The sequence below is a fragment of the Passer domesticus genome, chromosome Z, assembly GCF_036417665.1.
Source record: "Passer domesticus isolate bPasDom1 chromosome Z, bPasDom1.hap1, whole genome shotgun sequence".
NCBI lineage: Eukaryota > Metazoa > Chordata > Aves > Passeriformes > Passeridae > Passer > Passer domesticus.
The window spans coordinates 22320041-22347680 of record NC_087512.1 but is presented as its reverse complement, the minus strand read 5'-3'; the positions used below and the strand labels follow the sequence as shown (position 1 = coordinate 22347680).

General features: G+C 37.6%; 1 protein-coding gene and 1 long non-coding RNA gene across 20 annotated transcripts in view; one reads left to right on the top strand and one right to left on the bottom strand.

The window, feature by feature from the left end:
* Positions 1-23210, bottom strand: part of ERBIN (erbb2 interacting protein) — a 116833-nt gene extending 93623 nt beyond the window's left edge. Inside the window, exons 1-4 of one of the 12 annotated variants that reach the window (XM_064405645.1) lie at positions 22794-22808; positions 22350-22430; positions 21930-22191; positions 2909-3020 (exon numbers count right to left, since the gene is read on the bottom strand). The gene's annotated coding sequence lies outside the window, so the exon portion shown is untranslated. Of the gene's footprint in view, positions 1-2908; positions 3021-21929; positions 22192-22349; positions 22567-22793 lie in introns of those variants that run through there. The other 11 variants (XM_064405642.1, XM_064405643.1, XM_064405644.1 and 8 more) reach the window with 11 other exon arrangements.
* Positions 23211-23374: 164 nt separating this feature from the next.
* Positions 23375-27640, top strand: part of LOC135291311 (uncharacterized) — a 32680-nt gene continuing 28414 nt past the window's right edge. For 5 of the 8 annotated variants that reach the window (XR_010354110.1, XR_010354111.1, XR_010354113.1 and 2 more), the window contains exon 1: positions 23707-26684. This is a non-coding gene — a long non-coding RNA (uncharacterized LOC135291311). The other 3 variants (XR_010354112.1, XR_010354114.1, XR_010354109.1) reach the window with 3 other exon arrangements.

Genomic DNA, 27640 nt, shown 5'->3' with positions numbered 1-27640 from the left:
AAAATACATCTCATGCTGACTAGTTTAACCTTCGCAGCTGAAACACCTGAGATATGTTTGAGCAGGCATTTCATGCCAGAACTTGTCAAATATAACTAGGAAGGGGGAGAATTTGGGGCAGCATTTATTGCTACAACGAGAAATGAATCAGCAAGTCAAGAGGGCTCATATATTAAATATGCAAACCAGAGCTTATGTAAGAATCTTGGAACACGGCCAAAATAAAGAAGTCACAAGAATACTTAAGGGATAGGATACAGGGAATCCTTTTTAGTCAACACAGTTTTCTTTATTAGGTGGAAGTCTTGACAGCAAGACAGTGAAATAGAAATTTACTTAACTAACTATAATTACACAGCTTCAAAATTGCATCCTTAAATAAAGCACTGTCAGAAGACCAAATACACTCCAAATACATCGCAAAAGAAGCTGCTATACACTGTAAGAGTGAAGATTTCAGAGTCTTGTCAAATTCACCTATCAGGCAATTACAAAAAGTTTTTAAAAAAAAAGAACTCTGACAACTTTTAGTCTTATGTTTCTTTCATGTACTTAGACTATTCTCAAGTAAAAACTTGTTTACGGTTTCTATTTCCATGTCATATTCCAGTACCTGTAAATACATGTTGATACATTAGGTTCACTTTGCACCTAAGCATTCAATATTGTGCTTGCTATAAATTTAGCAGCTTGACAAATACAGCGACTTTTCTAGAAATGTATTCATTACAAAAAGCTTTTGAGAAGCTGGAGAACATGCACCAAACTGGCCTTAAAAAGCCTCTATCCAAGATGATCAAAAAACATGAAGAATACTTATTAGGTCTTTTGTAATGCCTACAGTAAATTTTTCATTACAACATGCTTTACAATTCAGCTATTAAAGGTATGTGTGAAGCCACAAGCTTATCAAAAAGAATTTGCTTCACAATCCTGTTCTTTTTAGCAGGTAGAGATTTTCTTCCCCCAGTAAAGACTCATTAATGAAAGCTGCTAATGAATCAACTGTTAGGAGTGAAAAGGGGACTATACTTAAGAGCAAATTTCTTCAAAGCAAGAAACAAACTCCAGATTTAAGCATACCATTTGAATTACCCCAGCAATACTGAAGTCTTTCCAAGTAAAAACAAGCAGATTCACAAAGAAACTAGGATTCTAAAACAACGTTCTAATTTAACATAAAATTATTAGCAACATTGAAATATGTATATTTGCCTATTATCTTACACATATTCAGTGTTATTGAACAGTATTAGTAGCATAAAAAAAAGAAAGAACCTCCTCTAAATCCAAGTTGTGCACTGCTGCCTGAACTCTTCCACTTTGCGGTTAGCTTGGCAGTAGCAGCTTATTAGAAGTCCCAGCCTATGCAAATGATAGAATTGTTTCTCTTTTGTGACAATTTTTTCCACAATATCACTTTCTAGTCAGAGAATTACGAAAGAAATCTCCAATGTTTAACAGAGAAAAATCCTGTAAACAAGGACCTACAGAAACAATCGTGAAGCCCTCACAAAGAACATAAAGTACTTTATATATATATATATAGGATTTTCCTCTCAAAAAAAGAATATGCTCCTCAAAATCTAACTTTTTTCATTAAAACTCACTCTTTCCCCATGAACTAATTTTCAAGAAAAAGTTCCTACACCTGGTACTGACTTTTCACAATTTTACCTAATTTAAGTATCACGACTTTTGTATTTCCAAGCACAATTTCAGCCATTATTAAGTGTTTAAAACATTATTTTTGCCATTAAGGTATTTCCCTTCTCAGAAGTCAAACACTTTCTGTGGCTAATTACACATATTTGTAGAATTTTCTTAACTAACTAAAATGTATTCTAACTACATTCTTGAATCAAAGCAAAAGATGGTGAGAGCAGAATTTTTTAAAAAAAGCATTTGCTCAATGGTCCTTATTAAGACTAAGACAATATATTATCCTACTCCAGTATATACTGTAATCTATCAAAGATTTTTCTGGCACTTCAATTAAGGACAAAAATTGGACAACAAAAAAAAGCCCATATCATTCTAGTCAGTTTTTCCCTATTCTGCTATGACTCCTTTCTGAGCATCTATGTGCATCTGCTATTAAATAATATGATGAAAAATAAGTTTTTTTAAAAAATGCTTTCAGTCTTAGCCCACCCTAAACCTACCACTAACAAGTATACAGAATCACAACAGTATATGCATGAAATTGAAAAAAAAATCTGACTCCCTGGAAACAAAAGAAATAAACAAACAAACAAAAAAAAACCCAACAAAAAAACCCCAAACAAAAAAACCCCAAACAAACAACAACAACAAAAAAACCAAACCAAAACAAAACCAAACCAAAAAAACCAAACCAACAAAACACCCCCCCAAAAAAAAAAAAACTAAACAAAAACAAAAACCTAATCACTCTAACCTTTCTCTAGATAGAACAATAGCATCTACATTAGCTTATGCAGGGCAGAAATATTTATTTGAAATTAATTTTATTTTTGCACAAAGCTACCTGAATGCATTACCATAAAATGTGTCATGAATTCAAAGCAAGCAAAAAATGCAAAAAAATAGAGTAAAAGCAATGGAAGTCAGTCCACGCAAGTGCTCACACAGAGTTGTACCAACTTTAAAATACAAACAGATCATGCACTGTGACCCAAGTGCAACAGACAGTGCCAATACAGTGAATACCCCCAGCATCCCTTGAGAGAAAACAAACAATTCACATTTCTTAGGCATCATCCCTACAAGTAACCATAATACTAATTTAGCAGTTAAAAATTTGTCATTCTTACATGTGAGTGGGAGAAGATATAAACAGCACACTTAAGAGTGTAACCGAAACAAAAAGTGTGCCAAAACATTTAGTTCCCTGTATCTCCTTTAACATATATAGACAGTCACCTACCCAAATCACTCCACCACTGCCAATTTACACCATAGGAGCCTGAATCAGCATCTCAGCTGGGACCACAAATTCACCAAGACGTCGAACAGTTTATTAAACTATCCACATGGATCTGTGAAAGAGAATTAAGAAGTGTTTTCAAAATTATGGGTGTAAGCGGCCTTGCACAAAATGATGACAGTTTCAAATTCCATAAATTTATTTTGTTCTACACTAGAATCAAACACAGACAACACAGAAGCAGCAATATGTAGCTTACCACAACAATCACAATTCTATCAACGTTCATTTTTGTTCTTTGTCAAATCTGAACATAATGCAATCAGAAAAAACAGTGTGTCAAAACACAGAAAAGGTAAAACTGATTATGATCATCTCCTTCTACGGCAGCCAAAACTGAAACATATACATTACTAGCAAGCTAGAATTCAGAACAGCTCCCTGTTATTTGTATGAATGGAGTCAATTATCAGATTAACAAAATGTAACCAAAACCAACAAGCAGTTATTTGCAGGACCTAGACTCAATGACTTCCTCTTTAAAGTTCTGGTGAATCTCAAGCATGTTCTCTGAAAGAGAATCTATACCACCAACATAGACACAAATGCTCCCACAGCCTTCATGGGGAAATCAAATTCACTGCAACAAGTAAGTCTTTAAAAAAGCTTCAATTATTTTAACTGGTCCTGCCTGATGCCTTTCATTTAGCTTAACATGATATTTTACTGAAGGTCTGTAACCACAGCTATTGGCAAGAGTGGAGACAATTTCTTACAAATAGCTGGATCTATTTCTCAGAAGCTTACTGCCTGGTAAGCTTTTGTGGAATATTGCCATACACTCTGAAAGTTGAGAATACGAAGTTTTAATATGTGGTCCTGGCTAGTACGCCAGAATGATGCAGTAAATCTAAGATGCATGTGAAACACACCCATGGCCCCATCTTGGTGAGATTTGTTGAAGACAACTCAAATACAGTGCCAAAATACAGAAGAATGGTTTCTCATCTGTTTTTTTAAACAGCTAATACATTTCACCCAAAAGAAAACGGTCTAATAAATCTAGGTTTCTATGTTGCTAAATGGAATCTTTCCTGAAAGAAGATACTCTTCACATCAGATCCTGATTAGTTCTTAATACAAAGTCACAAAACTGAGTTTCATGTTTTCTGGAGTTTTGTGATCCTAAAGTTTTTACGACAAACAGCAGCAACAGAATCGCCAGGAAAATAAGTGCTTCAGCCACTGCCAGAACATTGTGAGATTTAACAAACCATGAAGCATCCATAGTAATACAGCTGTTTAACAGATCTTAGCTACCTTTTCCAAAACATTGGTTTTATCAGCTCACCAGGGTGCCAGGGACACCCCAACTAGAAACTCTGAAGGATGCCAAGGTTGATGACTGCACTGCTACTTTCCTGGCTTTCTCAGGAATAAAAAAATTGGGCTGCTGTCCCTTAAAGTGGTGGCTCTGAATTCTTCTAAATTTCTCCTACTGCATTCCCACCTATAACCAGAATTCCTGCATGGCTGAAAATACTAATGTATACATTACATTAAGTTTGTATCTAGCCAGCAACTCCCTTCATACACACCCTATAGGAACTGATGGTCTGTGATGTAAAGCTTGGAATAGCTTTCTTAGCTCTTAACTAAGGAGAGCTGACTAACTTCCCTTTGTCTTGTCTTGTGATCTTCCAGAGAAGATTCAGTTCAATTTGAGATGCAAGTGGCATCTTTATAGATAAAGGACTGTTGAATATGCTGTCTCTTCCAGACTACCTATTCAAGCTTGTGACTACCTTGTACCATGATACAGGTGCTCAGTAGTATGTAGACTCCAAAAGTTAATAGCTGAGGAAGAGTAAGAATATAAGAATTTTACACATCATTATAAGAAAGACCTTAGACACTTGTCCTAATGCCAGCATTCCCCACAACAGGGTAACTTAGAAAGAAGAACTAAGGCTATGGTCTACTTCTGGCTTTTTCATTACCAGAGAATTGTAATTTTTAATTAAAACAACTACCTAATTAGTATCAACAAGCCAATCCAACTCAAACCATTGAAGGGCAGGTCACTACAGGAAGAAGGACTTATATTATATTTGAGTTATAAACCCATTTCAGAACAGTTATGAACAGCCAGAACTTTTCAGAACTAGACTGCTAAATACCTAATCATCCACTGCAGACAATATGTCGGAGCTTTTGAGGCTGCAAAGACAATTAGGAGAAGAATCAACTTGGATTTTATTCCACTATCACACTTACAAAAGCCATTTAAAAAAAATTGTTTAAAAAAACAGAACATTTTTTTCTATTTTACTGTATCTAGTCCCCTGTTACTGTAACTCCATTTTTTTCAATATATGACATGAATGATCAGGGTCTGCTTATCTACATTAAATTTCGTTGAAGTCCTGTGAAAATTTAGATGCGGTTAGTACTGCTACCAAGTACTTCAGAGTTTGCAAGATTGTATCCTAGAGCCTATGCTAAAATGACTGGTAATATTACATTATAAACCAGGGTTATCTATCACTTTAGCTAAGCTTACTGGAAAAAAGTTCCAGATGGAACACTGCAATGGACTCTATTTTCATTTTCACACAGAGCCAAGAAACATCATCTCACCACTATCTTAGCAATATAAGAGCAACTAATGATAGCAGTAATAGAAAAGATAGCTTAAAGCAGCAAAATTAATTTAGAAATATTCTACTAATCGAGATTCATATTGTAAAAAAGATTAGTTGAGATATTTATTAAGTAATTTCTACTGTATCAGTAGATCTATGCATAAAATCTAACATTTTGATTTCACAATGAACAGGAAAAAAAATCATTTAGTACCACAGGATTCTCCCCCTCCATCTTCTTCATCTACCATGACAAATTTAAAAATGCTATTTAGATTTTTTTAAGCATAGTTTAGCTGAATCCAAAGTGCCAAATAAGAAAAATAGGAACTTATGAATATATGGGCATAATTACTAGCAGTGCACATACAAAATCAATACTTTAACAATTACAATTAATTAATGCAGCTGGTCATGAACTGAAAAGAAAGTCTCCTCAGTTGCTTTCTGAAAGGAAGTAAATACTTTCTATATTTTTCCCATTAAGTTGGACAAACAGAGGATGCCTATATTTACAGGTAACATAAAAATTAGTTAGCCTATATTACAAGAAGTTTTGATATGTACTTACTCTAGTTATATAAAACCAGTAATAAGTGCTTAAACACACTTGACTACTATTGTTAAAAGTGTTAAAAGATAATCTGATTATTAGAAGCCAGGTGATTGGCAGGAGAGGGCATCAATTAGAGATACATTGTGAGCTGAAGTACTCGATGTTGAGCAGCTGACTGACTTGTACGCAACCTTAATACTTAATTCTATGTTAGATCCTAAGGTTTTCTCTAGATCAATGACTCAAGGGGAAGGGTAGGAAGAACCCCACTCCAGCAGTACATAATAACCTCACTAGGCTCAGCTTCACTACTGGCTATTATTCCAGCATGCAAGACTCACAGATCAATATTCAAGCGTCAGGACTGATACCAGAAAACCGATGATCACAGCAGAGAGAGAACGAGTAATTTTTATGGATCTTTAAATATTCTCTCCCCCAACCCCTGCTCATTTCAAGATAAAGAGATATAAATAAAGGCACATACACCCAAAAAATCAGTGTTCAACTTGCATTCTAACCACACAGCAGAACAAATGTAAAAATACATAGTTATCTTTCACAGACCTTTTCTGCCCAGCATTTTAACATATGCCAGACGCTCTGAAACTACATGACAGTCCCTCAAAATCTGACTCTCCCTGCAAAAACCCAAAACTTCAGCATCAAAAAAGGGGAGAAAAAAAATCTTTCTGTTTGAAGTGGAAAGCATGCAGGGGAAAGGTAATTCTAAAAACAGTTGATAATATTTCAGTCACACATTCACTTAGAGAGGGAGGGATTTATGCGAACATGAAACTGTACCAAAAAAATATATATACTTGCCCTCAGGTTCAATTTCGTTTTACCACACTCTAGGTTCTTATTACAGATAGACTCTCAAAAATTAAATAACAAGTGAAGGAAACGCAAAAAAAGGTGCAACTTTTTCCATGATCATTTTTAAGGTCAACAGAGACTTCAGTATCTTAATAACTAACTAGATTATGAATGTATTTAAGAAAAAAATCCTTGTATACTTTTAATCTGGGGGTGTGGGAAGGAAATGAAACTACCAACCTTTGCATCACATTTTCAAATATTCCAGTCCCAGAGAAATTAATATCATTATACTAGTTACTCTCAAGTATGCAGAAGATCATCATTTAGAAACTACCTTCAGGAAGAACTCAGTATCTCCAAATCCTGCACAGCTTAATCCTTGTACTACATAATTTGAAAGAAAAAGCCTAATACATAAGGTATCTTCCTAATTATAATGTTTAAGAAAATTTGGGACTTATTTTTTTTTCCATCTTTAAACCCCAGGAAAATAAATTATCTTACAGCAAATACTATTTCCCCTGAAATGTTACATCAAATACTTATCAATCAACCAGAAGGTAAGGTGGTTTTTTGCAGATTAAAGAGAAGACCATACAAATAGACAACCGCTGTCATGAGAAATAGCTTGATTGCTTAAGGATGTGTTGAAAACTATCACCTTGGGATTCCAGTAAACAGGCAGCATACAGTTAAGCTATCAGAAGTAATTGCTACTAACACTGGTGCACCTGGAGAAGGAAAAAGTCCTCACAACTCAATTTAAACGCTTTTTGTGTGATGACTCTAAAAAGTGCATTGTAGGGAGCAATTTAAACTCAGACAACAAGAAATACATTTTAAACTCACTAGTGCTTTACACAGATCACTGCACTCTAGTCTCTCCAGAGAAGCAGACATAAGCACATTATCAGTCTTAAAAAGTGGGTAACAGCAGAAATACCAGCTCTTTCTGTTCACTTCACACAACCGTGAGTGCCACCTCCTCTCTAAAATAGGGGCTTAGCCCTTCTAGAAACAGAAGAGAATGATCAGAAGTCACCTGCATTTCATGAGTGCAGTACAGTCAATGAGGCCACTACACGTGGCTCCTCACTACAGACACACAGCACCTCCACACCCAGCCAGCAATCTTCCTAGAAGATTTGAGAATGAAGCTAAATGTCCTCTGTTCTTCCATCCTCTGCCCCCTAAATTATCTTGCACTTTCAATCCCTCCATGAATAAAGGTGATTCCATCGTACCCATCTGAAATTGAAAACGTAAAATACAGGAAAGGCGTTACACAGTCTAAGTGACAGACATTTCTAAGTCCATCATTTTGTCATAATACATAACATATGAACTTGTTTATTAATCATACCAACTGCCCATCACCTGTCCGTTCTCCACTCACACTAGCCTTGAGGTATAATCTGAAGGAATAGCATGCCACATTCAAATACTGTTGAATACACACTTCAATCAAGAGATTCCTCTAGATAATGAAAAACACAATGCCATCAGAAATCCCAACAAACTAAAGAGGCTAGATATATAAGTTTCAAAAGCAAGTGCTCTGAAACATAGCTTTCAGGAGAAAAGCTCTTCACTGTTTCTTCTTTTCCATGGTTAGTCCCACTCCTGCAGCAACTAAAAACCATTTTACAGAGAAACATTTAATTCCCAGTCTACTGTCTCAAGTCTAGAAGTCAATCTGCCTAAGGCAAGAAAAAATATAAGAGATGGGAGGTTGTAGACTATAAATCTGTTTAAAAGAAGATGTAACTGGGTAAGTATCCCAGTTTTTAACTGCACTTTTGACTTCTATGTATGTATTATCACAGATCAAATCACTGATGATAAATAGCAACATTTATATTTATTGTGGGTAAGTGGAAGACTATTCCAAATCAGCAACTGGAACCCAAAAGGCAAGTCAATCTCCATCATACAAAATTCAAACTGCTGCCTACTACTTGCCTGAAGCAAGAGTAATCCCTGCTTTTCCTCACACCTGCCTTTTACTAAAGCTAGGGTTTCATAATCACTCTTTAAATCTAATCAGTAACTGATCCAAAAAGCCTAAACCTGAAAGACATTGAGGAGAATTATTTTCATTTAGATCAGTTTGCTCAACAACTCACTGACCATCAGTACTATGTCTCCACCTTCAATACCTTGTCTTCCTACTGATGCAAAGAACCGTACTGGAAGCAAAGAGGAAGTGTGCAAAGCAAATGCAGCAGAATGTAAGACTAGACATTTAGCCACAGGCTTTGTAAATTAAAACTCCTTTAAAGTAAAGGTGATAACTTCATTATTACTGGTATTTTTTTTAGTACAAAAAAAGATGTATCAAAAACATATGCAAGCATATTTTAATGCTCAAAATAGCACATGTTGATGGAAAAATTCATTCACGTGTGTCACATTTATAATTTAGTCCACCTTCGATTAATAGTTTTAGTGGAGGGGGCAGGAGGGAAGAATTAAAAAAAAAATTAACCATTACAAATATCTACAGGCAACCATGAAGAAGCAAGGATACTCAGTGAATCCAGTGAACAGTTTGGTCCAGACACTGACTGTACCAGTACTTTTTTTACTCTACAAAACTGAAAGAAATATTCACAGGATGTGGTCTGAACTTCAAGACACTGCTGCTCAGCAAGTGCCGTGCATGTTTTTGCAACAAAAAGTCAATTACTTGCCCACAAAGCAATGCTTTAAATTTAAAAGAGACTTGAGGGATTGAAAATAAAGCACACAAAAGTATACAGACCATCATCCCCAACATGGCAAGTTCAAAATTTACATACACTTTCTTTTAAGCAAAGCAAAAACCATTTATAAATTCCAAAGTGACCAATACAAGGAGGTGTTTTGCAAAGAAGCACTACAGAGAGAAAGAAAGTCTCAGTTGTTCACTTTGGCCTAATATTAAGGTTAAAAAAAAAAAATTAAGAAAAATCTTTAATTAATATCAACCTACAACTCTAACCATAAACAGATACACTGAATAGATTTATAAAAATGTGTATTTATATACACAACAGTGCCACTAATCTAGATATATCTTTCACATGTCCTGCTTTTCTTAAAATGTAGTGAAGCTACACAAAATGCAGTTCAAGCTTCCTAGAGTATCAGAAAGCTGCCACTTAATAGCCCATGACGCCCATAACTTAGAGCAGAATGCAACCTATTTCTAATCTGGACAGTAAAGGTGATTTGTCTTAAATCAAGTCCATGAAATAAATTTTCTAATAGCCTTCAGATGACTGGATGTAAAGCAAGGCTAGTAATTGCTATGAATAAAACCAATCTCTACACTGCACCCAAATTTCTCATCTAAATTCCTCTTCTACAGCCCCTCTACCAACATGATTAACTTGGAGCCACCCACACCATGCACCTCAAAATCTTGATAAGAAGAAATAGAAACAGGTTTTTTTTTTCATTAAAAAGAATTCTTCCATGACGCTGTCTGCTGGTTTGCTCTCAAGTCAACATGACCAAGGTCTTAGAGAGCCTTAGGAGAATGGACATATTCAGGAAGAAACCACAAGAAAGAATGAAACAAAAGTGTAGCAGTCAATATACTTTTAAAAGGTACAACAGTCACAAAAGCATGTCAATTAAATAACAGAGTAAAATTAAGTTACAAAGTTAAGTTACAAAAAAAGAAACAAAACAACCAAAGATAAAACAACTGAACTCTTTAATGGAGAGGTATAAAATAGGTATTTACAACCAACAGCATAGGAAAATATTGAAAAAAATTTGGAATACATGCCAAGGAGGGGAAAAAAAACCCTCTAGATTTCATAGCATTATTCATCTATTAAAACCAGAAATGACATGTGCTTTGATGACAGTTGCAGTTGGTTAAAGAGTGAGAAAAGACAACATATCATAACTCTTGTGAGTGTGTTGCAATCTGCAACATTTACATGTTCCAAAAGGCGAAACCCAAATTTTGTTTCAAGCTTATGCTTACTGGACAACTGCATTAACAGTATGATAGTAGCAAGTCCAACTTGAACACAAGTGTGTGAACTAATTTCCAAGTCTGTTTGAAAATCAATTCCTGCTACTCATGATGACATGGGCTAAAGTCCAAGTAAGACTGAACTTGGTATTTCACACTGAAAATTTAAGAGACTTGAGGGACTTCAGCAAACCAGGCCAATAGAATTAACGCATAGGTCTAAGGTGCAAGGAAGAGAGGAACACCCATAGACACTAGTCTGTGAACCTGAAGTACATTTCAGATACACTAAAGAACAAAAAGAAAACACAGATCTGGGAAAACATTTCTTTGTGTTACTACTTCTGATACTTCCTACAATTCAATAGCTACAGACCACTACTGTAGCCACTGATCGCTGGGAGACAAGCAGAAACACTGAAATTAACTGTGCTTGAATAGGCCAGGCCTCTCTACAGGACCTCTACTCCTTCATGAAACACAAAATTTGGTGAAGACAAACACCAAACTTCAAAGAAGAACAAAGGCTGAGGAGGAGGAAAGGTCACGTGTACGTGAACATATGTCTATAGATTTTCTCATACCTATCCCAAAGAAGGCTGAGACCAATCAAACTAACATACATCACAATCAGGGAAGGCAGCTGGACTGCCAGAAAAAATACAAAAGCAAACAATAACCCAGCTGGCTTGAACCAAGATACAAACAGGCAACTCCAGAATTTGTCTCATCTCTCAGCAGACAAGCAAATCTTTAAATGGTGGTACCACTACCACTGGATAGCTAAAAATTTCAGGGACTGGAATTTAAACCAGAAAACAAACACAGCAGCACCTCCTTTTTCAGCTCAAGAGACATGAGTGTATCACGCTTCCAACCCTGCTTTACAACAGATCTCTTATAATCACCCAAAAAAACTACAGCAGTTATGGCCTCTGCTACAGACTCTGCTTCATATGAAGCTACTTTTATTATTAAATGCTTGTTTTAAATAAATCTGTGCCTTCCACAACTGTGGAAGTAAAATATTTGCCCTCTCTTCTCTTTCAAGGACCTCTCATTTCTTACACAAGACTGAACAGCAATTAGGGTGTTATGTAAGTTAATCTACTGAAGTTAATTTTTAACTCCATTTCTAATCATAGTGATTGAACAAAAAGAACAAACAAGAGAAAAATTACATTCAGAAAGAACCAGCAAAATTGCTTAAAAATATACATATTTCATTCCTCTGTCTTCAAGTGGCTATTAAATTATTTCAGATCAGTAAAAATTATACAATATTTTAGATATTTTTCTGTCTATGCACTTTTTAATACTTTTGCCTTCTAACTAGGAGAAATTAAAGTGAATTCCCACCTATTTCGCCAACGTGGAATAATAAGCAACAAAATACTTGGTCTTGGGCTTGTGTCTTTATAATAAGAAAACCCTGCAACATTTAGAGCTATTAGTTGTTAATGTTCTTACTCCTTGTCTTGAGAACTTGCTGGAATTAAGACACTGAGCAGAAGCAAAATCCTTCCTTGGTTATTTTTATCAGCCTTGGTTTTCTACCTGCATTTTCAAGCAATTATATACTTCTCTCAGTGCTGTAAAGAACACATACATTACTAGCCTTAAAAAACCAAACCAACAAACAAAAAAACCCAACAAGTAAAACAGAAACATCCACTGAACCAAAAGGAAATAACTCACCCACCAAAAACCTGCATACTGTGCACAGGCCTAGATATCCAGGAGGAAAATATAATTATTTTTTTCCTATTCCTTCACTCTTATTGATAGACTCCTGGTTTCAACTTCCAGCTATGGTATATTTAAAACAAAGAAAAAACAGGGGATGGGGAAAATAAACAATAGTGAAAATACTAACAGTGTAAGTCAGCAATTGGAAGTTAATTCCATCCTCAATATAAAAAGCTCTTTTTAAGCTTTTAACTCAGGAAATAAAATATGTTTGAAAAACATAATTACCACATGCTGTTTCACATGACTATGGTATTTTTATTCATTTGACATATGCTGCTTCCTGAATCGATTTAATGTATTTTGGCATTCCAGAACAAAACTGCTCTCAGTGTTTGGCACTTCATGTACAATGCAGCCAGGAAGCCACTCCTTAAGACTATGCAGCCATCTGCAGCAGACACCAAAGGTTTTTGACAAGCAAGCTGCACTGCTGTAAATATGCAGTATTTCAATATAAAACAAAAGTTCTCATCTACTAATCAGATTCTGCACGTAATTGCCTGCAGATAAATTCAGGTGATCTGCAACATAAAACATGCCAGCACAGAAACCAAAAAGAGGAAAAAAAAAATTTAAAAAGATACTATTTCTTATCAGAAGGTTACTGATTATTTAAATGCTTACTAAATTGCATGGTCTACACATAAAAAAATCCAGTCCCTGATGGTCTGCCTTACACATACTGTCCCTCAAAAATGTAATTCCTAGAATTCCTATCAAAAGCTAGGAAGGCTCAAACAACCGAGGTCAGAATAACACAGCAGGCGCAGAACACTCGAAATACAAAGTAAGCAGATGTTGGGTACACAGGAGGGGAATGAAGAGCCACACTCAAACCCCTCTAGCTAGTAACTGCTCAGAAAAACAAATCCAGACAGGTTACATAATTCAATCCATGGTAACAGGAAGATAAATGGAAACACATTCATAGATCAGAGTTCAAAGGAAGTATGTGGAGATATGTAAATTCATTTCCCACTTTGAATTTGGCAGATTTCAAAAAAATATATCATACCAAAAACTACAAACAAACATGCAAACCAACATCGAAAGACCCTACAATGCACTTCCATTTTACTTTATAATTCCTCCTCGTTTAAAGAACACGTCTGTCTTCTAAGTGTTATCAAGACAGTTTGGTTTTTGTTCTTACATGTTTAGTATAAAATGGAGTACTAAAACCAGAAGGCTTTATTCATAATGCACCTTTAAAAACAGTTTTACTTTAATACACCTTTTTCACTATAATGAGTGGCTAGAATAAGAAGTAGTCACTGTTTTTAAAAAAAGGAAAGGTTCAAAATCCGAAACAGAAAAAAGTTGTATTTTCCGGACTCTAAGCATCTTGCCCCTCTAGTTTATACAATAATTATGCTACATATTATCTCAATATTATTCTCAGCAGTTTTAAGGATTACTGTCCTGGACATACACAGGAACCTCTGAAGCTGCTTACCTCTGTGTATTGTTTTTCTTTACACTAATTTTAACTGATACATGGATCCCAAAGCATGTCAATTTGTTGTTTGTAACAAATTTTTTGTTTATAACAGTGATGCAGAAGAATTGCTCCTGTTTGCACTGTCTACGGTCCTTCCTAACTACAACACTCTTCACATCCATGTGGGTAAACACCATTACCCTTGTCCTCTATTTTACTCAGCTTTTCTCTCACAATGTAACTTTCATTTTTGCCAACTCAATCTCATTTCACTCCCAACTCAGTGATGAAACATTCAAGTCAATATTTTTGTACTATTTTTTTTTCTTTACTTAGTATTGTGTTCCTCTAAGTGAATGGATGATGATTAAAGGAAAGAGAGCTGTTATTTTTATTTTACTCTATCAGACATTTTGCAGATCACATAAGCAACTAATACAAAAAATAGCAGAAGGATATTCGTGAATAGCCTCTAAAGTATTTTTGCCTCTTTAGATGGGGAAGAATAAGAGTGTACTGCTTACAATAAAACTTTTACGAATAACTTAGAATTTAGACAATTCTATTTATGTACACTTTCTTTTGTAAGTGTTGTATTCAATAAGGATAATAATTCACTATTGGAAACCAAAAACAAGCTTTTCACCTCACAGGAGATTTAAGATGAACTAAAAGTCTGCTTTCTCATCAAAATGCTAATTATTGCCTCAAAACTGAATTCAAAGTTGAACTTATAGTGATACTTAACTTCTGACATCCTGTACTTTCCAGCATGAGAAGAAAATAGAGGTATAATACTACTTTGACACTACCTAGTGTAAAAAGTGGGACACTGTCAAGCTGATTTGCTATTAACATGTCAGCCTCTTTTCTCAAAATAGGAAAAAGTAACTGAAGAGCACAATGCAGAAATTCCAGAAAATTTAATAGCTGTGTCTTCAATTAATTTGAACAGTCCAATGCATATTTCAGACCTCTCTAAGATTAAAACCAAGTTAATACAAAACTGGGGGAAAGGAGTAACATTCTGATTTTGAGGGAAAGTTATTCTTCGGCAGATATTTCATGCTCTGAAGCTGAAATTTAAAATCTGGGAATTTAACACCTGTGGAAGGATGTGTGAGCTACAAATCTAAACTGAGCAGACATATATTTAAATTCACTAGAAATAAGCAGGGACTTACTCCACAGATGAGAGTTTTTGTAAAGGGTTAAGGAACAATTTATTGGTTCTTCATTGGTCAGTTCATGTCATGGGAGAAGCAAAGCAAGAAGGAAAAGAGGAAAATATTGATCAACAACATGTTTCTCTCTCACTCTGTAACACTTTCTTCTAACCTGCTTCATTGACAAGGCCATAATCTTTCCCTTGACACATCACCACCCGCTGCTGCAAAACCAATTCAGTAACTGATATCATGAAAGACTACAGGATATTTGAAATGCTGACAATACATGTCCAACAGATCCCACAACTTCCCACAGAAATGTTTGCCTGCTTTACTGTCTTTCTCATAAGAACAGCATTGGAAAACCACAGAATAATGCCAGGATCCTCAGCATTTCTTCTGCTTTATTTCAGTAAAGCAAAATAAAATAAATGCTCCCTGAAAAATTGATTAACTCACCCAGATAAATAAAAATGAAGGAGTAATTTAACCTCAAGTCTATTAAAATCAACTTTAAGTATATCTTGCTTTTCTAGTGCTTGTATTACTTACATTTTCATTTAGTTAGATGAAATACCTGGTACCAGACAAAAAACCTTAGCATCTAAATCAATAGCAACACACTGGAATAACAGGACTGTCTAACAGTCACAGAAAGCCCACACCCCCACAAAACATTCCAGAAAACAAAACTCTCCTAAAAACACAAGATGCACTATAGATAAAGAGTATTATACTAAAATAGTAAAGCTCTGAAGGTTTTTCCCCCCCCATATCAAGGTTTCTGATCTTATCCATCATGATCAGAGACAGATGGATGGACAAATTCTCAGCTCCAACTGATTCTCCCTCCCTGTCACATTCTGAAAAGATTGTTAAACATTTATTTCCATCCTTTCTCATGTCTTCTTACTTAGAGCCTTTAATATTTGTTACTTTGTTTTTAACAGTTTCCCAACACCCATATGTGAACCAACAACAGTGACCTGACAAAAATCACAAGTGAAATTGTAGGCTTGTTCCAAACACTGTTTCCTAGCACTGCATGCTCAATTCCCTTTGCCTGTAATTCCTCCAGGAGGTCTAAAGAACTCATTAATTACTTGGAATAAATCACCCTGTATAAGTTGACTACAGCATAGCAGACAGAATAAAGACCGAATAGGTATGAACCAGGAAGAAGTGAACTTTTGAATTTTCTCCCTCAGTGATTAATTTTATTGCCAATCCCCCAAAAATATAGAGCACTTCAGAAATTAAATAACCAACAGAGCTTCAGGGTTAGCACCACATATGATTTTGTGACCAGAAGTAACCCAAAATGAGTATGTTCTCCTAAAAGGAGCCAACTACCAGCCTCACATTCCAAGCCACCACAGACTAACATGCCACAGCAAGCTAACATACCAGCAACAGGAGACCAGTGAACATTATCTGCTGTCTGCACGTTCACTGTTCCTCCTTCAAGCAGACCCATCTCAAAGGCCAAAGTAGAAGCTAAGTAAATTAAACATCTAAGTATCATACTCAGTAGCACAAGCACAGAAAGCAAGCATTTACAAACCATTTAAGTCACTAATAATTTAGACTGCTATGCTGACACACTTTTCAGTCTAATTCCACTGAAAATACAGACCTCAGTCTTGTAAATACTACTCCAGCAAAGCTTTTTTTTTTGTTTTGTTGCACCATGAGCATGCAGAAGCACATACAGATTTTTAAGCAACATCTTTCAAGTGACAAAAAACCCCTATAATTTCCAATAATAAATGTTCTCCGATACCCAGTTTCAAATATAAAAATCCATGTTATCTTCAGGGTTATCTGTAAGACAAAAGACCTGCTGTAACTTGATCAAATTGACAAATCGACTGATCTTCTCAATCATTATTCCTCCCCTCTGATAGAGTAATGCCAGGAAGACAACAGCTACACGGGGAAAAAGCAGTAGCTCTCAAACCTTAGCAGTCGATCAGAAGTCTTCTAGACAAGCCTGGAAACACTTTCTACCATTCAAACACTTACAGTGATATCTACAGTCATTCTAGATGACTAAACCTGTAAATGACATTCAACCATTGGGCACTGCATTTCAGATGTTTCTGTAGATGCACTGATATAGCTCAATGCACCTATGTCCGCTCTTCTGCTTCTTAAAACTTGGAAGTTTTGGAAGATATGTACTGTAAAACAACAAGGAAGGCAAAGAATGCCGAAGAAATAATTTCTGCAAATGTACTAATCACATACCCCATATAATGGCACAAAGGAATAACATGAAACTTCTCTTCCATAACTGTCTGTGAAAATGGAACCCCTTACACAGTTGCTACAGGAACTACTCATGCCAACTTAAGAGTTGAAAACAGGTGAGAAGACTCAAAAGGCAGCAGTAAAACTCAAAGCACATTACTTAAAAAAAAAACAAGACCATGCTTTTGCATCTATCTTTAACGCAATACCAGAATTTCAAATATTTTGAATTTATTTATTTATTGGGATTGGAGCTTTCCCCAGCAAGGAGAATAGACCCCCGGCCACAGGAAAATACTACCCATTCCAAATTAATACTTCAATGATAAATGTTTCCCTTCAAGTATTTGTAACTTCTACTAATACTTCAAACCATCTCTGAGCTTTTTTCATTCCTAAAGCTGGCAACAGACAACTGACACAAGAAGTAGCCTTTGAGCACTACAAGCTCACAGCAAGACAATTATACCCCAACTTATAGAAACCATCTTAATAAGATTGAGCCTTACAAGGCTCAGTTACCTTCTGACATTATTACAACTACCAGGATCTCCACAGCAACCAAGATTGTTCAGAGTGCCCTCAGACTGCTTAACCATCACTGCTCCTATGCATAGTGATCGCTTAGTGTCAAGTATGTACAAATTCGTTCCAAGAACAGAAAAAAACTAATCTACTTTTTAACTTAAACTTTTACTTTTAAACTTTTAACTTTAACTTTTTACTCTAGGCAAGACAGCTGCAATGCTGGTGTTCTCCAACGTAAGTACACTTCATTTTGGTTTCATTTAGACCAAAGGAAAACGTTTGTTCAGTTTTATTTCTCAATTATGAGAAGTTACAATGTATTTTTGAAGGTGGAATTGCAGCCTGGTGTTGAAATATCACACTTCTGAATCCCCTTTATGGAAAGTACGAAGACTAATAACTCAAAACACCTGTACTGCAATTCAAGCATCAGAGAAACAAGTATCTTTTAAAAAGCTGACTTTGATGATGTTCCTTTGGATCCACTGAAATTCAGGACGAGGTCTAATCTGGGTCACCAAAACTGTGACCAAAAATTGGTAAAAATAAGGAACTCCTTACCACCAAAGGTAAGCATTGAGAAGCAGGCATTCTTTATGGCTAGACACACAAGAGGATATCTCCTCCACAATACCATGCATGCTGAGTACAGAAAAAGCTCCTGTTTATATACTATACTTTACATACATATTCATTGATTTCCTGGCATAAACACACATATGATAACCATTTCCCTAAAATCATTAACATATTTTCCCTCCGCTTTCCACATGTCTTTCTGTCCCGGGGGCCTCTTTGGTGGTCCCCAGTGGTCAGCAACCCCAAAGTCATAGCTGACTGCTTGAGAACTGATAAAAGTTGGCACAGCTGGACTGGTGGCTTTCCAGTTCTTCCTAAAGAATATGTATTGTGCAGTTCCATAGGCCAGTGGTTTTTGAAGAATAAGCATTGTATTAGCCCACCAGGTGCAAACAATTTTTCATCTGGCAACAATGAAGGCAAGCCAGCAGAAAAAGCCTAATTATCCTGAGATTACTATAAAAGAAAAATACTATTGATTCCATTATAACAATTTTTTTTCCGTTTTAAATAGACAGAGATACATTAGGGAGATACAGAAATCTCTCCTAAATCAGCATCCTTATTTTGAAATCTTACATTTTAAAGATTTAACTCAACATCCAAATACTGTATTCTTAGTTTAATATTAAATCTGTATTTCAGTGAAGTAACCTTTTCACAACTAAAATAATCCTAAAAATGTCCCATTACCAACAGTTCAATACAGACTATTTACTACTCAAACTACCTTCAATGTTTTTATTCTGATATGAAGTGTCTTTTGACACATTGTTACACCTACTCAAAAGCTGACACGGTAAAATAGCAATGTTTATAAATCTTCATTTTCCAGATGATCTTCATTTAACTATCTATTTTAAATGTCACTGTGAACATTTGCATGCTCACATAGGAATACTGTCTACTATTTTCATGTCCGTATGAGTAACTCTTCCGCCAACTCCACTAGTAACTCATTTGGAAAAGGTTAGATTTCTAATTCCTCTACGTGGATTAAATGTCAGGCACTTCTTCAGCTGATCAGGTTATTCTATAGGGAGAATCTGCTGAAGATATGACATATCAACTATTTGATCTTTACATAACATTTTCCCAAAAATATTTTCCTTTTTGCTTAGGAGCAGGAAGGACACAAACAAAACAAGAACGCAGAGCAGACAGACAGTGATTCATTACAGCCCTACCGGAAAGCCCAGCTGACGAATTTGCTCCCATCCCCTTCTATTTCTAGGACCTACTGCTAACATGTGAGGTATAATGTATGTTACACATGTGCAAGCCTTTCCTTAGCTTTGATCTTCCAAGCATGGCTCTTAATGACTGGGACTAAAGACTCTCAACAAATTCCACCGAGAACAAATCATAACACTGTTTTCTGAGACCACCAACTTAATACACTAATAAACTATCTTTAGTATTTTCTCCACAAAGCCCCCTTATACACTCTATATGAACACGATGTGCAAATTGATACCCTACAAAGCTTCATGTTTACACTAATTATTATCTACTGTGAAGCTTATGCATAAGACAGACCAATTCATATTTCACTAATATAATAATCAACTTAATGATAATCACATTCCATAGTATGCCAAATACTGCAACTTCTAGCTCTTTGATTGCAAGCATACCTCCTTAAAATTAGCGATGTTTACTCAAGCTTAATTTAATTCATGAATAAGAACCAGTCAGGTCAAAAGAACGTTTCCCCAAGCCATCAACACACATGGATAAAAGTGCTGTTTCAAGCACATGAGCTACCATGTGTAAGATTAAATAATTTTGTTCATAATAAGAATATCAATATCAGACTGATTTTTAGTTGTGATTGTTGATCTCAAGAAAGAACACATCCCTTCATGTTACTACCAAACTATGTTAATGACATAATGGCATTCAATGATATAACCATGAGTCGTAAGCAGCACTGAATTACACTTTCATCATTAAAAAGGACCTTATCCATAGCTACCATGGTGACAAAACACTAGCGTAAAAAGTTGTGCCTCCACTACAAGGAACTATTCTTCTACATGGCATTGAAAAATATCAAGTGCATCATGAGAGACACAAAAGGCCTGAAAAGAAACAAAATTACCTTGATTATGAACGTACTGGTTTACAACTAAATTTGTCATGCATGGCTACAACTCCTCACCCTCCCCTCAAGAATCTCAAGTCATTATTGGGACTGAAACACTGCTCTGGAAAGGGATGGTTCTTTGTAAAAGGATTACTCTATTCAGACTTTCTGCCAAGCATCAGCCACATAAGGAAAGCGAAGTTCACTGCCATTTATTTTGTCCAGATCTTTCTGATGCCTAAGAATAAACCTTACTGCTGCCTGGAAAGGTAAGTCTGTAAATTGCAAGTCAAATAATTTATTTGTTATCAGCCACTGAACCTGCTTTAGGCATTTATATGTTAACATTTTTCCTTACAGTATATCAAACAGATCGAGTTGCATTATTTTTTCTTAAATCACTAAATTACTCGACGATGTTAAAGAACTACCTATGTAAGAGTGTTAAAAATTTTGTATGGAAATTACTTTGTCCAAGACTCCCAAATACCAATACATATCACACATTAGCAAGACTGAAGAACACACATCCTATCTGAATAACATGTTGCTTCTGAGTTTGACAAATAGGAAAAAACATCCGAGAGCTACGGTTTCTACCTCATGGTAAACAGTCACAATATGAGAAACTCCTTGCCTTCACGAAAGAACTAACCTATAATTGTCTCTCTGATACGTGAGAAATAAACGTGCATCTAATTAGCTGGTGTAACAAGCACTAGAGGTACAAAATCTTAGGCTAAAACTTCACTTTTAATTTGCCCTTCAACAGCTTCAAAAAGGAGTTCTTTCAAAAGGAAAGTGGTCACCAAAACCAAACAAGGTTACACTAACAGCTTCAACTGCATGCACTTGAAAGAAGTCAGAGAACTAGCTATCTGCTTTGGTTTTGTTCTATATCTTGTTTTAAATGAAGATTCTTAAGATGAACTTAGCCAGGATCAAAATGCAGGACAGACCTCTGCTATATAAAACAAGCAGTCCAACTTGTCGGTTTGAGAACAGAGAGGGTAAAGGGGAAGAACATGGGTGACTGCAGCAGTCGAAGGTGGAAAAACTGCGACATTTACAGATGACCAGGAGGGCATATTTTTATAAAGAAACTTAAGAGCAACCCTGAAGAAGCCCAGCCAGACACTAAACGATATTCCAGAAAAACAAGGCAGACATAAGCATGAAGCCTCAAGAGCTTGCGATGAAATAAAATATATTACCTCCTTTATGACTTTCTCATTTCCCGATAAGTTAATTGTACTTGCAGGGTTACCAAATGTTTTTGGAAGGGAGGGAGCTGAAGAAGCAGTTACGCAGTCAAGCAGTTTCAGCTCAGTGCCTTCTCGGACCGAACAAAGAAACTTCTGTGTCCGATGAGATTAAAAACTTTCGGTCTCACAGGCTCTTTCCCTGCCTCCATGAAACCAGCGCCTCGGTTCACACGTTCAGGCGAGACGGCGAGAAATACAATGAGCAGCTAAACTGTGCAGGCCAAGGCGGAAAACAGAGACAAAATATAAAGGCCAAAAACAGGATATAAAACGAAGCCCGAACTCCTTGCTTTTTTCTCCACCCCCTTCCCAGAGGAAGGATTTTTCTGTTGTTTTTGTTGCTGCTGATCCCAAGCCTTCCCTATTTACCTTAGCTGTCGGGGCGTCTAAACCAGATCCAGCAGGCAGGAGTTTCTTCCGACCCCAAGTTAAATCCAATCGAGTTTTCTTCTTCAGGGAGAAAGAGGGCAGAGAACGGGGAGAGGAGGAGAAGGAATGTTAGCAGCTTTCGCCGAGGACGAGGGAGTTCGTGCGCACGGGCAGAGGCCACCAGAGCAGCCGGGCTCCCCCGGCCCCGCCGCGCTCTGCCCCGCGCCCGGCCCCACGTCGCGCCGGCCCCGCCCGGCGGCGACACCGCAGCGCCCCCCGCCACCAGCGCGGCCCGGCCCGGCCTGGGCCCGCCCGCCGCCGCCCCTCGCCGCCTGCCCGCCCCCCCGGCGCGATGGGCACCGCCGGTGCCCCCCGGCTGCGCACCCGGGGTCGCGGCCGCCACCGCCGAGGGCTGAAGGGAAGCGGGATGGCCGCCAGCCTCACCTGCCCGCCGCCGCCCTCGCTCCCCGCCTCCTCTCGCACACTTCCCCCTTCTCCCGCGGCTTCAGCCTCCCGCCCCCCTCCCCGGCCTCGGCAGCGGGGGGCCGGGGGAGGCGGCGGAGCTGTGGGAAGGGGGAATGAACGTCCCGGGCAGAGACGCGGCGGGGGGAAGGGGAGGTGGCCGCGGGGGAAGCCGCCGCGCCCCTGCTGCTGCCGGCGCCGCGCACCGCTGGCCAGACGGGGGAGGCACTGCAGCGGCACGGGGGGCGGAGCGGGAGCCGAGCCCCGGCAGAGACCTGGCGGAGGCGGGCAGGCGGGAGCGGGGTCGGGCGGGAGCCGGAGCAGGAGCAGGCAGGCGCGGCGGGCGCGCCCGCACTGGCTGTGCCGGGTGGGAGGAGAGACGGGCGGACAGCGCCGGGCGGGGGGCCGAGCTGGGGGAAAGCCGTGAGGGACGGGCGAAGCGGCCAATGGGGCCCGGCGGGGGCGGGCTGCGCAGGAACAGGGCGAGGCGAGGCGAGGCGGGGCGGGGGGCGCTGGCGCGGGGCTGGGGCGGGAGCGGCGCCGGGCGGGGGCCGTGTCTCGCCGCCGCGGAATGGCTCCTCCCGCAGCTGCCCGGCCTGGGGCCTGTCCTAGTTTGTCTCCTGCGGGGGAGCGTTAGTCGCGCAGGCAAATTCAGTCCTGAACGACAGAAGTTTCCTCGTTAGCAGCTCAGCTTCGTAGTTTAATGGTTGCACACCCTGTGTAGAAAGCGCTGAGGCGCCGGCTCACGCCATCGGGCGCTGGCCTTCGTGGCCATCCCGCCCCTGCTCCCGCACCTTGTGCTGCCTGACGCGGATTACCAAGGGTCTGAGGGAACGAACACACCCAGGGGAAAACTGACAGCCTCCCACACTTTGGTGTTTGGGTACGCTACGTTAAACTTGGATGTAAACAACAACAATTAAAATAATGCCGCACATATTGTTACAATGTTTCACGTAAACCCTGGAACGCTGCTGTACTTTCTCTTCCAAGTATTTCAACACTGTCAGTACAATACTATGGTACTGAAAATGCGTGTTGACTGACAGAGTCGTGTAGAAATGCATGTTTGAAAAGCAGGCAGTGCATAGGTCACACGGCTTTGGTATCGTTTGAGTTTGGAGTGCAGTAGTACAGTTGTGATCCAAACAGAAAAAGTGAGTTTCTGTTTAATTTCCTGGATTGTTTGAAGTGGGTATTTGATAACCTATTGTGTATGCAATATGCCATTTTAACAGTCCTGGAGCCTGGAGTTCTGCTCTGCCATAACACAGCACATGAAGCTGACAGCAGGGTGGAATTGGACATGCTGCTCACCTTATGCTCTTTAATTGTGCTCAGCAGAGACCAAATCTAAGGACAGAGGTAGTTTTGTTTTCACGCTAATTTAATCCCTGGCTACTCTACTGGGACTGCCACCAACTAAAGTGGAATAGTGTTTTATGATGATAATCTGTTCAATGAGAAATTGGCAAAATGCTAAGTGTTATATGAGCTATTGAAGAGCAAGGGAAAATGGTATGTCGTGTTTCTATTGACCTATCCCTGATTTTAACATACGACTAGATAAGAAAAGTCCTTTACACCCCTACCAGTCCTTGACAGTAACTCAAATTGATACTTCCTGTTCAGGATCATTGTTTGCTTCATTTCCTTACAGTGTTTTGCATGAAGAGCTTAATCTTTAGCAACAAAACATAGAGATGATCAGATTTTTATAAAAGTCCATTGTGTTTAACAATAGTGTTATTAATTTTAAACTTCTTGCCTGTATATGGGAATTGTATGTTCAAATATCCAGCTTGTATCCAGATACAAAAAATAAGCATGCATTTCTACTAGGACAATAATAATATTCACTTACTCTTTCTTTTCTCCATCTTCACAGAGCATACAGCCCTACTTTGGGAACTACATCTATGCCTAAATTTAAATAATTAAATCCAATGTAGTCATCAGAGTTTATGAAAAAGAGAATTGTATGTGTATATATAGATATTTCCCAAAACATTAAATCGCTTCTATTTCTTCTTGTTGGGAAAAGCCATTTTCTTCAAATGAGTCAGCTTTGGACTAAGGCCAAGCAAGAGAACTTTACCCCCACTGACAACAGATTTAGAATTTCTCACTACAGTGCCCTGCATTTGTGTCCTACACTGTGTCTACAATAAAATTACTAATTTTTTTTAATCTCTTGCAAATGGTTGATCATTCATGTCATATACTACATAAAATATCCTTATGATAATTAATGTGACTAACTCTCTGCAACTGATGCCCTCTATCATTAACTCTTCAAGGCACTTTCTTATGTCAATTATCACAACTTTTTAATGTGAAAATATATTTTGGAAATGTTTACTGCAAATTGCCCAATGCATTTATTAATGCAGCAAAGTAAAAGATAGGTGTGAGAATTTGTAATAGCTGTTGCTCAGATGGTGAATCTCCCATAGTTGTTAACATTAGTTGCAATGTAAGATGCTGTTTCACTTACAGTTTTAGCTATCAAAATAAAAGCCTATCCAAAGTCTGCTGAAACTACAGCTAGCTGGAGCATAACTACTGGAGGCATTTTGCACAGACAAGATATATCTATCTATACAAATTAAGAAAATACCAGGAGTTATCCTAGGGATCTAAATGTGCTATAAATATCAAGACAGTATTTAGATTACAGCTCCAGCAGAGTCCCCAGCAATATTAATTCCCAGAGATGATATCCCAGTTACCAAATAATTACAGATTAGGTGCACAAAGTACAAAATACAGAGTTACATAATGAGTCTTTCAAGTGAGACTATGCATCTGATCCCACTGAAAATTCAAACAAATCCTTTATACACACTTTCATGCTGGACATCAAGCCCAAACTCCTCTCATTTTAATTACTATTTTTGTATTTGAGCACTAGTAAATACTGCAACAATACACAGCTAAATTGAAAGAACATTTGGTGAAACAGTCACCTTTATGTTTGTCTCTCAGGAGTTAAGTGGTCTGAACAATTACTACATAGTTTCTTCTGAGTGACAGGGTTTAATTGCTGCTTTTCCCTATTCTTACTACTGTTGTTCATTATGATTGCATGTTTTCACTTTTCCAGGAAATAGATTGAAAGGCCTCTGGGGTAAGCACTTCTGCTTATTAAATGCTCAGGTAGTGACTTGAATGGTGGATTTCAAATTGATTTGAAGTGGAACTTCTGGGCATGATTGCAATACAAATATTAAATAATAATTAGTGGAAGTAATAACAACCTGAAAGACACAAAAAAGCAATAAGTAATTTTTTTCTTTAACAAGTATATATTGAAGTTTATTTTAAGTATCCCATAATTTAAATTTGCCAAAATATCTTACTGTAGCATTTTCCGAATTTATGTGGTTCACAACTGGATGATACTACATTTATGCTGGTGAAATTAACACAAAACTGGTATAATTCAGTGTCAATTAAGTTTTAGAAGTGTGTTGCTATAACTAAATGCATAATGTGTATCTGCCATATTTGAAGAGGAACTAAGTACACAACTTCTGTTCAGTCTAACTTCAGTACAATTATACACTGGCTAAATACACCATACAAATAAGTTTTCTCAGTATTTGGTTGCTTAGTTTCTCAAACAGTAAAATCAAAGTGATGAATTATTATGCAAGTACCAATATGGTAACACCCCAAACTAGCTTTTATATTCAGTGTTCTACACATGGTTAGGAATGTTTTGGAATTATTTTTAACCATTATATTGTGACTTTTTGTTTGCATTTATCTTCCTTGGTTAGCATGGGAGAGTTGGTGAATTCTGAGGAACACTTGGGACATGGAAGAGCATTTCATATGGAGGAGAAAAGACAAAAAGGTGGTGTTAAGGTACTTTTGTTCTTTCCTGATTTGGACTACTTTGCTCCTGTACAGTCTCCTTAACACTGATTTTAAGCTATACTGCAGCCTCTTAGCCTAAGGGTCTGTTTTGACACCTGATGCCACCACATAAATCTTGTTCTGGTGAAAACAAAGAGAAAGGAATGAAAATGAAGCCATAGTATGTGAGGACACTGACATCTGTAGATCATAACCAAAAATCCTTTGCTGACTAGTTTAAGACAAAGAATTACACGTGAAGCTGGCAGAGGAAGCCAGCTGCAAAGTTGCCTAAAATAAGCCATGTGCACAGTATGTTGCCTATGCACTGATGGTAGTTTTGGACTGCCTTTGCTAAGTTCTTGGATCCTAGAGGGTAGCAATTAATGCTGTTGAGGTTGTTTGTATCCAAATACAAATCCTAAAAGAATGCTGTATCAACTTCTAGTCAGTTCTGGGAATACTCTTCTACGGAAAATCAGTTATGCTAGCTCTTTATGACCCATCACCACACAAGCAGTAATAAAACCAGATTTTTCTAATTGTAGGATGAATTACATTTATTTTACATTTTATGGCTTGCCTCTATTTTGACAATTAATTTTTCTTAGAAGCTGCTAATGCTGACAATACAAATCTCTTAGTAGTCTTTAGCACAATATTGTATGTATGCACACATACATTTTTTTCCTTTCCCATGTCTTTTTCTGCAAATAATGTAAGTAATGTAAAAATAAATGCTAACAATTTGTGAATTTTTTGCTTCAGTGTTTGTTCAATGATATTTCAAATTTAATTTCTTCCGGACTACCATATTTGGAATCAGAAGGTAAATCCTTTTGAAGCAAGAGCATGCAAACAGTCCATTGAGATTAACTATTCTGTCCCTAGGCCAGATAAACTGACAGATTGTACTTCAAGAAAAGAGTTTTTGATTTCTGTAAAAGCCACCATGGACCATTTTT